Below are 12,374 nucleotides of genomic sequence, written 5' to 3'. Positions count from 1 at the left end.
AGTTGGTACAACGCAACGACAAATGTGTAAGTCGAAGGGGCGAGAAACAGCTGGAAAGAGTACCAAACTGTAGCAAATAAAACATTTTGATTTTCACTATGGTTTACATTTCGCGACTGATCGGAACTTACTTTCAAAATAGTTCTCAGATATTTCATACATACTTGTATATCACAATTTAAAAAAAAGAAAGTGTATAACATCTATTTGTCCGAATGTCTATTATGTAGACATTTGAAGTAAATCGGTCAAGTACTAGATTTGTGGTAACAACGTACAATTCTTAAATACATACCCAGCACACGTCCATCTTGATGTTCGTTAGACTATCGTTTAAATGTCTGAAGTAAATCGGTCGAGTAATTTTCCAGATGTTTGATCAGAAGTTTAAACAACGACTAGTCTTAATATAGCACGGTACTTTCGTCATCAGAATCAACAACAAACAAACAACTACAGTTCAAATGTACATGCCGTCGTTACAAGCAGAAGGTGATCGTGTATAGTATAAGAGGAAATAGAGCAGGTAATCAAATACGAGGGGCGTTCAGAAAGTAAGCTCCGATCGGTCGCGAAATGGAAACGACTATGAAAATCCGATAAAGCTTTGCACAGATGTGTTGGGTAGTGTCTCTAGTATAACCCCAGTTAGCATCACGTCGCTCTTCTCATTTCTGAGCTCGCAGTGAGTGCGTAAAGATGTCTAGAAAATAGTGTCTGCCGCCAAGTACGAGGGCCTGGTGAGAAATTTCGCCTGAAGCTATGCAGCTAACATTACATAACTGTCGTGCTGTTTCTTCTTCAAGACAATTCTCAGCCGCATTCTGCAGGGGCAATGAAGATGCTCCTGTATCGTTTTCAAATGGAAATGTGAGATTACCCACAATACAGTCCGCAATTGTCTCCCCCTGAGTTTCATCTCTGGTCACATGAACCGCTGTCTTTGAAGACAACATTTTGACACAGACAACGAGGTGTAGGCCAGCGTGGAGAATTTGCGGGAAGCACTGGCGGCTGCCTTCTATGATGAGGCTATTGAAAAGTTGGTACAACGCTATGACAAAAGTCTAAGTCAGAACGGCGACTACATAGAGAAGTAGCTGAAAGGTGTAGCTAATTGTTACAAGTAAAACATTTCTGATGTTCACTGTGGTTTCAATTTGGCAATCAATCGGAGCTTACTTTCTGAACAGGCCTCGTATGTAAAGGGAGAAGAAAATCTAGTAATCTTCGCGGAATGTGAGCGCTACAGAAGGGCAAGAAATAGAAATATGGGCTCTGTAACAGGACAGAAAGAGGAGACACCCTTGATAATGTCAATAAATATCAGCTAATAATAGCAAATACACTCTTCAAAAATGATAAGAGGAGGCGGTATACGTCGAAAAGGCCTGAAGACGTGGGGCGATACTATCTGGATTACAACGTGGTGAGACATACATTCATAAATCAGATATTGGACTATAAGATCGTAGATCACATTCTAGTAATGATAAAGCATAGTCTGACGGTTAAGAAAACCGTCAAATTACAAGGAGGGAGATACTGAGGTACTGATTAATGATGATTTGCTTTGTGTTGCAGATGCTGCGTTAGTGAATGGAAAGATCATCTCTATAAAGGATTAATCATAGACATCGGAGAGAGAAATGTAGTTTTACGAAATGCAACTACTAAGAAATTGCGGATACCGCAGGAAGTACTGTAACTGATCGACGGAAGAAGAAATCACAATAATGTGTGACTTAATGGTGAAATCAGTAGGAAATTAGAAAGCTCCAGTGGAACAGTTGCCAGATAAATATGAAAAAAATCGAAAAGGGAATTTTACAAATGCGTCCGTTGCGTGAAAAATATATAAAGATCGATCATTCATCACGAGTTCTATCTAGCACTTCAGTAGTGGGATGATATGGCTCCAGGTGCAATTTTGATATCAAATTGATATTCATATTAATTATTGTCAATTAATCAACCCCACCCACCACCCACCATCCCCACCCCAAGATGACATCATGTGTCTTCCTCAGCTGGCACATGCGTCCCCGCCCTCTCCCCACCCCCATCTACTCTGTTGGCGGGAATTTCGAATTTTGGCGGGAAATTCAAAAATTGCGGTAATTTTTTGTCCCAGGGCCACCCACAGCCCCTCTGACAGAAATTCGCTGAAAATTCAAATTTGGGTGGCAGTTCTTTTTCTGTCCACTCACATGACCAGAATTGGTGGGACAGGTTCAGTCTATGCTCAGCTGTCGTTGTGGAAGCATCGCTATGATTTCAATAAATGAGATCAATGTGAGGGATAGAGTACCTTTCAATAGCTGTATTATATATATCCGTTCGAAGAATGACTGTAGCTACAGTTCACCACATTGAAATGGAAGACTATGATAACATAAGAGTGTAAGAGAAAGAAGCAGAAGAATTTGCTTCAGCGGATTGTGACAAAGGAGAGGGACGGAGCCAACCAATACATGCCCATGCACATGTGCAAACTTCTGAGATATTCCAAATGAAGCATTCACTCTTCCAAAACTAAAGAGGCAATCACTGGAAGCATATTCGTATTCGTGATATATGCCATTGAAGAGCTTGAACTGCTCATCCCCATCCATTGGCCCATGCATCAACCCATTTTGTCATCCCATCATGACTCGCTCACCATTCTTGCTGCTGTGCGAAATGTGTTCTGTCGAAGAGCTGTTGGTGTCTGACAGTCACGAGTTTAAAAGATATAAGCATATGGCCGAGGACTGTGCCCCTAGCCTGCTCCATGCAGAATGGGAAGGAGTTATATTGAATGAGTGCCTGAAGAAGAAGAGAAATAGTCTAGCAGATAATGGCAGTGCAGCAGAATGGTATCAAGCTGCATTCTGTAAGTAAGGCAGACTGGTGCTGTTGTTATTACTGCCTACCACTTATACAATTCACAGGCTGGTTTCCACCTCACAAGAGACGTCTGCCTCCGATCCAGAGGACAAAGCAACTGGTCTGGTACACAATTATTCCACCAGAGGCGCTTGAAATTGGCGGTAGCCAATAGGAACGCAGCATCTGATCACATCGGGGATATAAGTTGGGCCCAGCAGCTCTGCTGGCTCAGTTCCAGTCAGCACAAAGCGCCGGCCCAGACCCTCCAGCGCTGCCCAACCACACCAGCAGTGGTAGAACAGAATGAAGCTGCCAAAGAATTGTCCCTTTATGAGCGCTAGTTTATATGTAAATGACTTCACGATTAGCACCATTATAAAAAATCAAAGCAAGCGCTCTAAAATGAGAAACAGACACGAGGTTATTGGCTAATGTATTTAGCATGTTGGTATTTGGAGGTACAACCATGTTACACTGTACCACATCAGTGCATAAATTCGGGAGCCTTGATTAATGAAAAGAAGAAAAATGTTAAGATGGTGGTTTTAATGCTTCATGTGCTATGTATCATCTCCATCCACTTGATTGCAATGCAGGGAACATTCATACAATCTGATGAAACTGTCAGAAATGTCCTTGTTTTGGATGTTGTCCAACTCGCGTGTCACATGAATGTCGGTTATGTCTTCAAACCACTGGTCTTGATGTAAATTTCCACACTCTGTCGTATTGTGGTACATTCGTATCGGTAACACCAAGTCTGCTCACTAGCAATGAAGACTTTTTCTAGAAAAGTTCATGTGTGAGTGATTGTTTTTGAATGGGACAAAATTCGCAGACACACTCTCCTTCATTCTGGAGAGAGTGTTGAACACTTAATTTAGAGATGGTGCGCCATTACGATTTGTGACAAACATCGTTGACACTCTACGGCCGCTCGTTCACAACACTGCCTGCTCACAAATGACTACTCGGCTACACACCCATTGTTTGCAGCTGTCAGTTCAAGCAGGCAGCATAGTTACTGCGCTGACGTCGTTCATATGCCACGAAAAACGTAAGTAAGGGAACAATTTGTGCGAACGTTATATTATATTTCTTTCTTTTCTTTTTTTCTTTCACTGGTGCCATGTCAGGCACTGACGCAGGGTCGGCATTGTTAGGAACGGATTTGGCAAGGTTAGTAGAAAAGGGTGGCCAGATGCCCTTCCTGCCCCCCCCCCCCCCCTCCCCCCATTGAGACAGAAGTGGCGGCTCGCGCATGCCCGCCCAGACGCGGGAGATTGCTGCGTTGCCAGTTGCACACGACGCACGCGCCAATACAAGTAGCGCCATAGTATAGCATAGTTCGCAAGCTTACGTGTAGGGGGGAGCGCGCAGTTCATGAAGTAAAGCCACCACGGCCGCATTAACTCTTTCGGTGCTACAAAGACGTGCTCCCTGCATTCCGCACTGTGCGCGATTTTGCCACTGCACTGCTCGCCTGTGCAGACACATCGTGTTCCGACTGCTTTGACACTCTTATCATTCGATTCCACAAAAACTATTTGGCCCAAAAATTAGATTTTAGCACATCTTCTTGACTGATACCTTCCCCCCACAAATGACTTAATTTTGTTTCGATGTTCAACGCAGTTATTATGCAGCACTAAATATAGTAAACCATTGCACGAAATTTTGAAGAGTTTGCAGAGGTAAAAGTCCATAGAGTATACTTTCCGTATGGTCGATTTTAGTTGCCACAATATTGAGAATGAAATGTGGACAAGATACCTAAATTTCATATAAAATTTACTGTATAAGAACAGCTCATTTAAGTACCACATAGGTGTCGTATGTAATATTGAGAAATATTCCGTCTTTCGCGACTGTAACAAAAGTTTTATTTACACTGAGCACGTTTGGCTTTATTTTAAAGCACTTCAATCAATCAAAAGGAAATAGACAAAATACATTAAACAAAACTGTGGACTTACAAAAACATTAGGACTTGAATATACCGTCTATCAGTGAAGTGCTCTGAGCTATGTCAAATACAATTTTTGTGTGTGGCACACACAAACATCATTTATTTGCTAAAACACTGATCTGCCAACGCAAACGTTGAATATTGTGTTACCGCAGCACAAAACTACGAAAGGTGACTTGGCAATGGAGGAGACAAAATACTGTCCACTGAAGATGCTTCAAAAGAGAGAAATGCGTCTGGTCTAAATAAGTCCCTTATTACAGTTGCAGAAGAGGAATATATTTCAGTACCATTGGTAAAACTGCGACTGTGGAACAAAAACAAGAAAGAGAACATGAGTACCATTGTGTATGTGCCATACCTTTCCTTGATTGAAGTGTTTTAAAATAAAGCCAAACGCGCCCGGTGTAAATAATACTTTTATTACAGTCGCGAAAGGCGGAATATTTCTCAATATTACATACGACACCTATGTCGTACTTAAATGGTTTACTATATTTAATGCTGTACAATAACTGCATTGAACATCGAAACAAAATTGTCATTTATGGGGGGGAAGGTATCAGTCAAGAAGACGTGTAGAAATCAAATTTTTGGGCCAAATAGTTTTTGTGAAATCGAATGATAAGTGTGTCAAAGCAGTGGGAACACCATGTGTCTGCACAGGCGAGAAGTGCAGTGATGACAAAATCACGCACAGCGCGGGACGCGGGGAGCGCGTGTCTGCAGCAGCGAAAGGGTTAAAACCTTTCGCGTAGCAGCCCAACACCTTAACCGTTACGCTGACGCACCTCGTCTGACTACATAACGCCATGAGGACTTCACGCAAAATACTGACAAACACTGTTGGTATGACTATGAATTACTCACGCTTCGTCGAAGTACAATAGGAAATAAACAATTACCGCTGTTCTTTATTGCGAAAAAGCGGTTCGTGAGAGTGATACAAACACCTTTCCTTGCTATCGCGTGAATTAGTAGTCTTATTGCTTGTTTGGTTTAATTAATTAATAGAATATGAAGCAGTTGGTATAAAGAAAGCTTTTTCCAAACTTTCTATAAAAGAATGTCTGCTATCAAGACATTGCTTTTGTTCTGTTACTTTATTTATGACTGAACGTTTCTAAAACTGAAGACACTCGTCCATGCTCTGCACTGCAGTCGAGATGTGGCAACGTCGTTCTCTGTTCATTGGCTGACTGTGTTTTGTGACGTCAGATGCGCAGAACGAACCTAAACTCGCCCGCCAACATAAATGACGTGCACTTTAGTGTAATTCATGGAATAGTGCGAATGTGTTCAGATGTCTGCGAGTCGTGTAACTGAGGCGGAACGTGGGGACCAGCCCGGTATTCACCTAGCGGGATGTGGAAAACCGCCTTAAAACCACACACTGACGTCGGTATTCCGCCAGGCGGATTCGATCTGGGCCCAGTGCGCCTACCCGAGTCCAGGAAGCAGTGCATTAGCGCTCTCGGCTAACCTGGCGGGTCTGCGAACGTTATATTATATAAGACTGACGAATTGCAATAAATGCTTTTTCGCACTATAAAAATGTGACTAACGCCATGAAGTCTATTTAAGCACTGAATAATGTATCCAGATATTTTTATAATGCATGGAAGGGATGATTCTTCTTGGAGAATTGCGATGGGTAATCTGATTTGTTTGGATTGTGAGCGTGAGTATTTGGCAGACTGATTCGCACTGGGTTCTGCTGCACGAATAGCGACCCCTGTGCTTGCTCTGTAATCAGCATCAGCGACGGGATTACGGGCAGAAAAATTAGAGAAAGGAGTACGTAATTTCGGAATAGTAGGTCTAAATTACTATTTTGCGCCATAGTACACATTGAAATACGAAACAATCACGTCAGTGGCCAACTGTGTGTGTGCGTGTGCGTGTGCGTGTTCGTGTCTCAGTTTCATGACGAACTAATTTTCCCACAATTCCTCCCTGATTCATGCGTTCGGCAGCAGTGGGGAAACATTTTTATAGACACACACACACACACACACACACACACACACATGATGCATGGAGCCAGAGGAGCGCAACTCAGTGAACGTATGCGGGGAGTGATGGCAGAGAATGAAGAGATTTTCTCTTCCCGTCAAACGCGGCGCCGAGTGGAAACAAAAAAATTAGGGTGCCTCCAGTCCATTTCACTTCGGGCTCAACAAAAATTCGCGACCGGGCTGCTGCGACAGGTACAAAGCTAGGAAGAACACCAGAAAATGCGCGTCTCCATAGAACGATACTGTGCACCGTTGGCGACCGCGCGAGGGGTGAGCCATTCTCAATGGCGGCCGGCCGTCGCGCCGAAACGCCGCACTGGGGCCCTGCTGTGACACGCGCTTTGCTGCACTCTCACCTCACACGCACACACACACACACACACACACACACACGAAGACACACACACTCGCACGCTCGCTTTCACACATGCGCTAAGCCCGACCGGCGAGATCCCTCACTCGGCCCGTCAGCATTTCGGCCTGCGATCCACCGTGACGTCCCGCGCAGTGGCCGCTCTTTATTATTCACACCCTCACCCCCTCTCTACCCCCCTCCCCCACCACCGCCACCTCTTTCCATGCGGCACAAGCGGGGCGCTATCACCGCCACACCTCTGCCTCCCGGCAGGTGCGCGCGCGAGCGCGGCAGTCACATATTTACGAGCTCACGCGCTCCATATTTGTTGTGTGACGACGATAATCTGTTGCCGCGCGTCGTATAATTAGTGGAGCCGCGCAGCGGCATCATTTCATTCGGCATCAGAATGCCGTACATACCGCATCGATCCTCCTGCGGGCAGCCAGCGGCATCGAGGAAGTTACGTTTAATAACGGAATATTTAGCGCTTCAAATCTCCGCTGTGGAATTCCTGTGCGCAATTAGAGCGCCGATGACACTGTAGCCGTCGGAGGCGCTGGCCCATTTCCATTGCATATTCGCCGTTGCGGAACAGTCCATATATTCAGCCAAGTCTCTTATGTGCTGTTTTTGTTCCTTCATTCGGAGTAAGTTATCGCAGGCCACCTTACGATTTGTGGCTGATAGTCATTCGCATACCGTATCACGAGCTCTCTTTCCTCTACCATTACAGAATTACTCTCAGATGACAAAAGTTACGGGATAGAGATATGCACGTTCTAACAACCCTACCACAACAAAGGTCAAAATTTAATAATGATTGTGGTGTTGCTCGCGCTGCTAAATACTGCATTTTCGGGCAACAACAAAGTTATTATGTGGCAGGTGTCATTAGAGCACAGTTAATAAAGTCATTTCATGTAATAATGAATAAACTAGGCTCTCACCTTTCCGTGTTTCCCACGCTGTTCTCGTTGTAAAATCATGGCTCAATGGTCGAAAATCTAGGTGGTGATGATTCCAAGCTCGGACGCAAAGAGGCCTAGGTTTTATTCTGCTATATTCAAAAGTTTTGTAGATGCGCTTCACAAACCATTCTTGAAGATTAAACCTTTCAAAGTTAGCACAATGGTGATGTAAAAAATAATAATCAGCACTCGGAATTTAAGTTACACTTCTTTTTTATAACTTTTGCTGCAATATCACGTAACACACAAAACATCACTTCACAATACAAAACATATTTGAAAACATCTTCCTCACTGTTAAAGTTCACATTTTATAAACTGGCTACAATATGCGTCTTTCCAACATGACGTCCAAGACTTGACTTTCTCAAGGTCCGACTCTCTAACAACCAACTAACTAATAATCGCTTACGCGCCCAAAAATGAAAGTTTCAAGTACGTCAAAGATCATAGTGACAAAAGCAAGAATACACACAAGAATAATATCATTGCAACATGAACATATCGATGTATCCAAGTACGTCTACATTAATGAAATCAAATCTGAATGATGTCTCAGAAATATGTCAACTACTTTACAGAAACACAGTAAAATATTTCTGGTATCGAGAGGTTCAGGTGAAGTAGCATAATGGTTTCGTAATTCAGGTACCATTACAACGTGGTAGTTACGTGCAGACCGGTGACAAGTGAAATAATAAGTACAAAGGACTTACAACTAATTTACTACTGATCAACAGTTTAACCGAAAGGGCACAGTATTTACCCAAAAACTCTGTACAAGTGTCTGCTATTCACAAATCACAAACATACATTGCACAATACCTTTCTAATTGAATTAGGTGCAAACAAGAACTTCTTATAAGCGCTGCAATAATAAAAGGTAAAATGAGTTTCATTTAACAAGGGCACTTGAATAATAAAGGTGGAACAAGTTTCTTTCGAACAGGATACACAAGTAAAAAAAATACATTACAGAAAACCTTTCTGATTGAATTACTTGTAAACAAGAACTTCTTATAACTTCTGTGCTAACTCTAACATTTCAATAATAAAAGGAAAAACCAGTTTCATTTAACAAAGGGCATTTGAATAATAAAGGTGAAATAAGTTTCTTTTAAATAGGTCACCTGGGCAAGCGCAATAGGACAATTCACATAATTTCCAATCTCCGCTACCGATCAAGTATTTCTCTTAGTTTAACTCCCGCCGCACGTAAGGTATAATTCAGAACACTAGTCTTCTTCCTTTATGGTTTTGAAGGTAAATATATAAGCAGTATAGCAAACGGAACAGATGCCTTGGCGTCCCAATGTACAGGAAACTTAACTTAAAGCAAGATCCCCACTCACTGCAACCCGAAGAACTCAGTGACCGCCGTACCGGTTGCCATTTTCCCCGCGGTCAAAAGAACCTCCCGTTCCCTCTGGTACTAGTCGGCCAAGACGTCGTACACCGGACATCGATTTAGACATGGACTAGGTGCCCGCTGCAGTGCTGCAACAGAAAAGCTCAAGCACACAGCCACCGCCAAAAGAAACAATGTTAACAGCCCCAGAATATAGTAAGATAAAATTCTGCAATGATAGATCACATCAAGACAAAGGCAAATTAGATATGGTTAAAAGCATTAACTGTAGACTTCAAATTTCAAAATATGTAAAATTGCCCCAGCAGAAACAGACTAGTTTTAAAAGGGCAGCGTTAATACAAAGTGTGGTGCCACCGCCAGACACCACACTTGCTAGGTGGTAGCCTTTAAATCGGCCGTTAGTATACGTCGGACCCGCGTGTCGCCACTATCAGTGATTGCAGACCGAGCGCCACCACACGGCAGCTCTAGAGAGACGTCCTAGCACTCGCCCCAGTTGTACAGCCGACTTTGCTAGCGATGGTTCACTGACAAATTACGCTCTCAGTTACCGAGACGATAGTTAGCATAGCCTTCAGCTACGTCATTTGCTACGACCTAGCAAGGTGCCATTATCATTTGCTATTTATCTTGTGATGCATGTACCGCCAGACCGATGTTTACCCATTATGAATTAAAGTTACGTATTCCAGAAGTTACGTACCTTTTTTTGCTAGTCTCTATTCCTTTAACTGTTCTAGACCTCACGCCAGCCTGCGTGAGCTTAAACGCGTGCCTTTCGGCTTCCTCTCCTAGTGGCTTGGCTGTCCTGCCGAGTCACAACACAAAGCATAATATTATTACACCAGTACGTCGCAGTTCCCATACAATATTGACAATCATAAGAAAAGGTACAAGCTAGAGATAATATTGGTAGGTCCGATTGCAAAACTGGAAAGCTTGAATGTCTACTTCTTCAATAGACAGCTTCGTGGTACATAGTTAAACTCCACTAGCCAAAATGAATAACACATTGCTCAGCGTCCTGTGTAGAAGACCATGACCCAGTCACGCCTCAAGAACATGCAATAACAGGCCCGCTTCCGCACTCCGAGCCACATACACCGGTTAAATCCAGCTAACTCCACGCAAACACAAGTTTCACCCTCTGAGCAGCGACACGTACCGGCCGTTCCCAAGCCAAAACTCAGTCTTCCCGCCAGTCTACCAGCACCACCACCGGCCAACGAGGCAAAGATAAGCAACGCCAGAGGGGAAACAATCGATCCGGGTGAATCGAACGGAGGAAGCAACTGGCGCCGGCGTCTCCCCACGTATCAGTGGCGTACTCAAGGCATCGAAGGGCAGAGCCGTCACTTGCACTGAGGTGTCTCATGTGAAACGGTTACCAACGTGATTACGGCCACAAAAAATGGTTCAAATGGCTCTGAGCACTATGGGACTCAAGTGCTGTGGTCATAAGTCCCCTAGAACTTAGAACTACTTAAACCTAACTAACCTAAGGACGTCACACACATCCATGCCCGAGGCAGGATTCGAACCTGCGACCGTAGCGGTCGTGCGGTTCCAGACTGTAGCGCCTTTAACCGCTCGGCCACTCCGGCCGGCGATTACGGCCACACGACGGGAATTATGACACCTAGAATCCGGAATGGTATTTGGAGCCAGATACGTGGGGCATTCCATTAAAGAAATCGTTAGGGAATTAAACATTCTGTGAGCCACAGCCTGAAGAGTGTGTTGAGAAAACCAAATTTCAGGCATTATCACTCATCAAGGACAATGCAGTGCTCTAGGGCTTTCTCTTAACGACCAATAGCAGCGGCGTTGCGTTGAGTTGTCAGTGTTAATATACAAGCAACTACGTGTGAAATAACCGCAGAAATCATTGTGGAAGTTACGACGAATGTATCCGTTACGACAGTGTGGCGAAATGTGGCGTTAATGGGCTATGGCAGCTACGGAAAGAAAGGAAGAATGACTTGATTCTTGGTGTTAATAACGATCATCCTCCTTTGTCTCCTCAGCATTACTGCAGATGACGTGTCACTGAGCACATTTGATCTGTACATGCAGTACACGTGTGGCGCCTAGTTTTTTCCTCTACACTGTGTGGTATACGAACTTTCTGTTGTAGTTCACTTACCTGCTGTCTTCAAGTTGATGCCCCTAGCACAGGAAACAGCACGCAGGTCGTAGGTTCTGTATCTTGAGGCTGAAACTGACTTTTAGCGAGGTTCTGTTCTGAAATAACGCATCACTTCTTTGGGATGCCACTCGCTTATTTTAATATAGCTACACGAGAAGACTGCATGATCTTAATACAACACCTTCTGATACAGCAAAGTACGTGATCGAACACAATGTTTACGAAAATGTATCTTTACGCTATTTGTGGCACGTGTCTGTGCCTCATGACTCCTGGAGTGAATCTTTTAATACTGAATACTGGCAAACACATCCTGCCACAGACAACATGACTCTACATCTCGACTGTCTCATCCAGAGTGACGAACAGGAACTTAAATAAAAGCTGGAAACACATCCTACGACAGACAAAATGTCTGTTCTTCTCGACTGCCTAATCCAGAGTGACGAACAGCCCGGAACACTTCACACGCAATACCAGAAAAGGCGTGATCCGAATGCCTCCGAAGAGCTTAGGCTACAATTTCGTCAGTCTTTTGTTTTTGATTTGAATTGTTTTTAATAATTCTAAAATGACTGATTGATGGTCAGCTGCTGAGAGATATTTATATTAAAAAATGAAGTCATAATAATAACTATACTTTAACGTTTAGGCGCCCTTGCTCCGAAC

Source organism: Schistocerca serialis, chromosome 5 (genome assembly GCF_023864345.2).
Source record: "Schistocerca serialis cubense isolate TAMUIC-IGC-003099 chromosome 5, iqSchSeri2.2, whole genome shotgun sequence".
NCBI classification, from domain to species: domain Eukaryota; kingdom Metazoa; phylum Arthropoda; class Insecta; order Orthoptera; family Acrididae; genus Schistocerca; species Schistocerca serialis.
Note: the sequence above shows the minus strand (reverse complement) of the source record.